Below are 5497 nucleotides of genomic sequence, written 5' to 3' on the forward strand. Positions count from 1 at the left end.
TAATCACGTGAGCCAGTTCCATACAATGGATATCTCTTTATATTTAACATCCTGTTGGTTCTGTTTCCCGGGGGAACCCCTTGTAAATATATTATTTCACCTGTGTGAAGTCGATGGGAAAGCAAAACCCCCCACATGATGAACCAGATCCCAGACACTGGACACTTCTAGAGTTAGCACTGATGAACGGTGTCTACTTCCTGGGGTGGGGATGTGTCTCAGAGCTGGTTTTCTTCTACATGGTTGGCATTAGAAATTTAATTGACTTCCATAGGGGTCTAGAAATGTGTTTTACTTGCAGGGACTCGAAGTGACCTGGTCTTATGGAATCTTCCCTGATCAAAAGTATTTCTTGTCCTAGTCAGGATGATAAAAATCCAGATCCTTATGTAGACTAGATTGAAAGATTCAGTCATGTTTATATTTATCTCTTCTGAGTGACAAATAGTCTATCTTTTAGTATTTCTCTTACCACAGAAGTTGAATATTGGGAGAATCCTAGTTTGTGTAGGTATGGCAGATAGATATCATTTCACATGTGAGCACCAATGGATTGGTTGTACCTGTCTGGAGAGTTATGCTGATTCGATTCTGCATCCAATTTCAGTATGAAAAGCTTTCACAGTTGATTAGCAGTGCCTGCCAGTGGTACAGAAATCAGAAGCAATGACATGTTTGCCACATCCATTCATTGAGCCACTGAACATGGAGTGCCTGTTTCATGCCTGGCACTGTTCTAGGGGTGAGGGCATTGTTTTTGTTGTGTAGTCTCTATTGTAGGTGCAGGGGCACTGTTCTAGGAGCTGACTCTTTTGTTACTCTTGATTGCCCCCTTATTTTACAGGTCTATATAAGTCAAATGATTGATCTGGGGCCACAAAACTAGTTAGAAGAGTGTCAACCAGAACATAGGGCTCTTGACTTCCTAATTATCCATCTTACGACCCTCTCACCATTACCTGGGTAAGCTGATTGTAAAAATTTTCATTCTAGGCAACTTAGAGTTGTCAAAAAATTCTTGACATTCTTACATCTCTTTGATAAAGGGTTGACCCTCAACTTGGACTGTAGCCCAGGAGTAAGGAGACTTTCCCTTCTTTTTTGGAAACTTCCATGCGGAATCACCTGCCCCTTTTGAGAAGGTAACAGAGGCAACAATGCCTGTGGAAAATTCTTCTCTGTTGGCAGTTTTCAGTGTGGTGTTTAGTTAAAGTAGGATATTATCCAAAGACCCTATAGAGGTTACAGAGTGCCAAGGGGGATGGGAGCTCCAAGGACAACAAAAGTATCAAATGGTAGTTGGGTGAATTTTTCCATGGCTGAATTCCAGGAAAATGATCCCTGATATGGTTCTGTTGTTCAAAGTAGGGTGTTCCTGCCCAGGGCTTGTGAGAGTAGGCATGTCCAGAGGGTGGGTGGAGCGGTACTTGGGAAGAGATTATTTTTTCTCATTAAGATCCAGTTTATTTCACCAGTTCCTGATCTCACTTTACCCTGTACTTAGGGAAGGGGTGTGTGCCTCCCTGCTATGATTTTAATCTGAACTTCAAACCTTTGCAAAACAGGCTACTCTCTTTTCCTGCTTGGTTTCCATGGAAAACTGGTGATATCTGACCTCCTCCCAAAGCGTCCAAAGCAAAGTGTCTACTCAGAACTCTGTGGGCTCTTACTGCAATTCCAGAGAGACAGAACTCAGGCCACTAGTGGAGGAGGCTTTGCTTGCCCATGAATCTTTCTTTCAAAGAAATCATAGGCTGATTTATATAACTGTGTCTGTTTAAGGGTTATTGAAAGGATTTCTAGGAAGTTAAGACAAATCTGAAATAGATGTTCTAAAATGCCTCTATCCATGGGGCACTGTTTTTAAGAAGCTCATTACTGGTCATTAGAAAGCCTGAGGTAGCAGGATTTGTCCAGCCCGGCTCAAATTCCTTTAGCCTGCCCTGAACATCACCCACAGATAGATCCTGTATGGGCCCAGTGGCTTCCTGAGCTCTCTGCCTGAGAACATTCTCTGGCAGTGCTTCCTGGGCACAGTGCTGGGGAGTTAACACCCAAGGAACAGCCTTCAGCCAATAAGGGACAGAAGTTAGTGGGTAAGTCCTCCAGTTTCCTTCCCCCACAGCGATCAGTTATGAGGTGGGTTCTTCACGGTTCCTAAGAGATCTCAATGGGACAAAGCCCCATCTATCTGCAGCTGGAAGTTTGTCATTGATGCCTCTTCACTGGCTTGCTTCCCTTCACTGTCTCAGTTTTCAGCTTTGTCACCATGAGTCTGGCCACCTCCAAATAAACACTTGTACCCAAATCCTGGTCTCAGGCTTATGAGGAAACCAGAATAAGACCTGACAGACCTCTGTGTCTTTTCCTTCTTGAGCAGGAATATCTTGAGGAATATCTAGAAGGCAGAGGGGATGACGATCTATGACTTGTTATTCTGGTTGAGCTGCAAGAACTTTCTGAAGCCTCAGCCTTCTCTACTGTCCTCTGTTGGCAGGTAGATGGATGTTTGTCCGGCTGAGGGTTTATCTTCTCCATGGTGAGAGACACAACACCACAATGTAAACAAAGTAAGAATCACTTTGGGGAAATCAGAATGATCTGGGGGAAATTATCTTACTCCTAGGCATAGCATTTGACTTGGCACTAATAAAGGTGCTGGGTCCCAGGCCGTGGGAATGACCCCATGCTGTTCATTGAAATACCAGGCAGTGTCTGTGGATCATAGCCCGACAGCATCAGCTGGGTCTTGATGGCAGGTTCAAAGTGACTGGGTTTGGGAAAGTGAGGTGCTTGCAGTGCTAAGAGGGGGGGTGTGGTGGGGAGAGAGTATGATAGAGATAATCTCTGGTCCAGACCAGGAGTACACAGCCCCTTTTCCTTGTGAAAATCAGCGTTTCCATTCCCTTTGGGTAGACAGATTAACCCAGGAAATGCCAAATCCCAGTGCACAGTGGCTTTGTTTCTCTAGTGCATGGAATGTTGATGGTGTCATAGGCTTGAGCCCATACTGAACTGTGCTCACAACCAAAGGAGACTCACCTTTCTCCTCTTAATGTCATATCTGACATTAATGTTGCTTATCAGATGTTTTTGCTTGCCTTACTTTTAGGTGGCACAGCTCAGAGGGGACGGTCACTTGTCCCTTAGCCTCAGGCAAGGTGATGAAACAGCCTGGGCTGGAGCTGCCCTGTCTATAGAGCATCACTTTGACCTCTGGCCCCGGCTGCTTGGTAACAAGTGTAAGGCCAGGCTCAGTTCTGTGGAGTTGGCAGGGACAGGAGGAGAAGAGGAGGGGGAAGGAAAGAGCCCTTCTGAAAGGAGTAGTTCTTATTTGGGAAATAGAAGGTGTTACTTTCTTGGCCTGATTCCACGAGCTCTTCTGTGACATTTCTTCCCCTGTCATACTTTCCTACAGAGTGTCCCCTATGTCTGTCCTTCTCCGTGGCCACGACTCCTCTGCATTCTTTCAGGGCTTGGCTAAGTTGGGAAGCTAGTGAATACTGGGAGGTGACCAGTGAGCTATTGGTTAACATGCTGATAGTGATAATAGCTAATGTTTCTTTCTTTTTTTTTTTTTATTTTTTTTTTAATGTTTATTTATTTTTGAGGGAGACAGAGCGTGAGTCGGTGAGGGAAGAGAGAGAGGGAGACACAGAATCTGTCAGGCTCCAGGCTCTGAGCTGTCAGCACAGGGTCTGATGCAGGGCTCAAACTCATGGACTGTGAGATCATGACCTGAGCTGAAATTGGAAGCCCAACTGACTGAGCCACCCAAGTGCCCCTAGCTAATGTTTCTTGAGTGTCCACTCTGTGCCAGGCACTCTGCTAAGGACTGCACAAGGATTATCTTTATTTTTTAATTTTTTTTTAACATTTATTTATTTTTGAGAGAGAAACAGAACATGAGTGGGGTTGGAGCAGAGAGAGAGGGAGACACTGAATCTGAAGCAGGCTCCAGGCTCTGAGCTGTCAGAACAGAGCCCGACGCAGGGCTCCAACTCACGAGCCATGAGATCATGACCTGAGTTGAAGTCAGATGCTTAACCGACTGAGCCACCCAGGCGCCCCAGGATTGTCTTGTCTAATTCTTTTAACAATCACAGAAATTAGTCACTATAATCATCCCTGTTTTTAAGATAAGAAACCAAGGCACAACAAGGTTAAGTAATCTTCCCAAGGTCACAGAATCAGTAAGTACTGGCACCAGTAAACAAACTCCATGTTTTCAACAAATATTTATTTAGCACCTACTATGTACCAGCTACTTATTCCAGGTGAACAAGACAGACAACACGCCTGAGACAGACTCTCAGTCATTAGTTCCATGCAGAGAATTAAAATAAAAGAAGCTGACAAGATGGAGTTACTAGGTGGCCACTTTAACCTGGGAGGTCAGGGAAGGCTTCTTAGAGGAGGTGACGTTTAAGCTGCTATCTGAAGGACAAGGAGACAGACCCCAAAGATGATGGGGAAGAAAAGTTCTGTAGATAAACAGCTGGGGGTGACAAAATAGTCAAGGCAAGAACAGAAAGGAGAGGAAGAGTAATTTCTGTGAGAGGAAGGAGAGGCAGGAGGGCCCCTTCTGGAGCCTCCTCATTGCCGTTCTTCATTGGATCAGGTCTTCCAAAACTCAGAGGGCTCTGTGGCTCCCCTGTGGGAATTAGGGGGCCAAGGGGGCCTTTTCAGCTTATAATACAAGCCATATGGGTAACAACGTGACTAGAACTAGGGTGGGAGCCACAGGCACACCCAGCCTGCTTCTAGGCTCCATGCTCTCTGACCTCATCCCGGAAGCCAGGCAGTGCTGCAGGGTGGGGGCCCCCCAGAGACGTGGTGGGAGGGCTTTGTGTCAGGTCGGCACTATCTCCCCGCCCTGGCAGGACAAGGCCTGTGCAGCCACCTCTGGGCTTGGTGCCAGCACCTCTTATTGAAAAACAGTGGCACCGATGGCAGTGATGTTTTACAAGGGAAACAATGGAGAGAACGTGACATGGACTGAGATCACAGCGCACAACGTTTCAGTCCCAGGCCAGTTTCAATAGCGATGGTTCAAACTCCTCTCTGAGATTGTTTCCAGGAAACTGTAGGGTATGAAACTATAGTGCCAGATGTTGTATTGAAAGGAAAACCTCCCAGAACAAATAATAATAATAACAGAAGGGCAAATTAATCCCACAGGTGAAAGAGCATGAGTGAGCAAGAGAGCGCTAAGACTGTAACCACATCTGGGTAGTTCTGGACAAATTCCATGTCACATGCTTGTTTCTTTTCACTCCCTAACCCTTCTCCTCCCTGTGATCTTTGGGACCAAGCCTTCTGAACTGCTGAGGTACCAGTCATAGTGAGGCAAGCAGCTGGAGGAGGGAGGTTTGCAGCCACCTACAAGCAGCACATTTCACACATTAAGAAAGATACTCCTGATGGTGTGTGTGGATTGCACAGCCAAGGCAGAGCTCACTGTCCAGCCAAGGTCCTGAGCTAGAATTCCATGCAG

This window comes from Acinonyx jubatus, chromosome B3 (assembly GCF_027475565.1).
Source record: "Acinonyx jubatus isolate Ajub_Pintada_27869175 chromosome B3, VMU_Ajub_asm_v1.0, whole genome shotgun sequence".
In the NCBI taxonomy this organism is placed as follows: Eukaryota; Metazoa; Chordata; class Mammalia; order Carnivora; family Felidae; genus Acinonyx; species Acinonyx jubatus.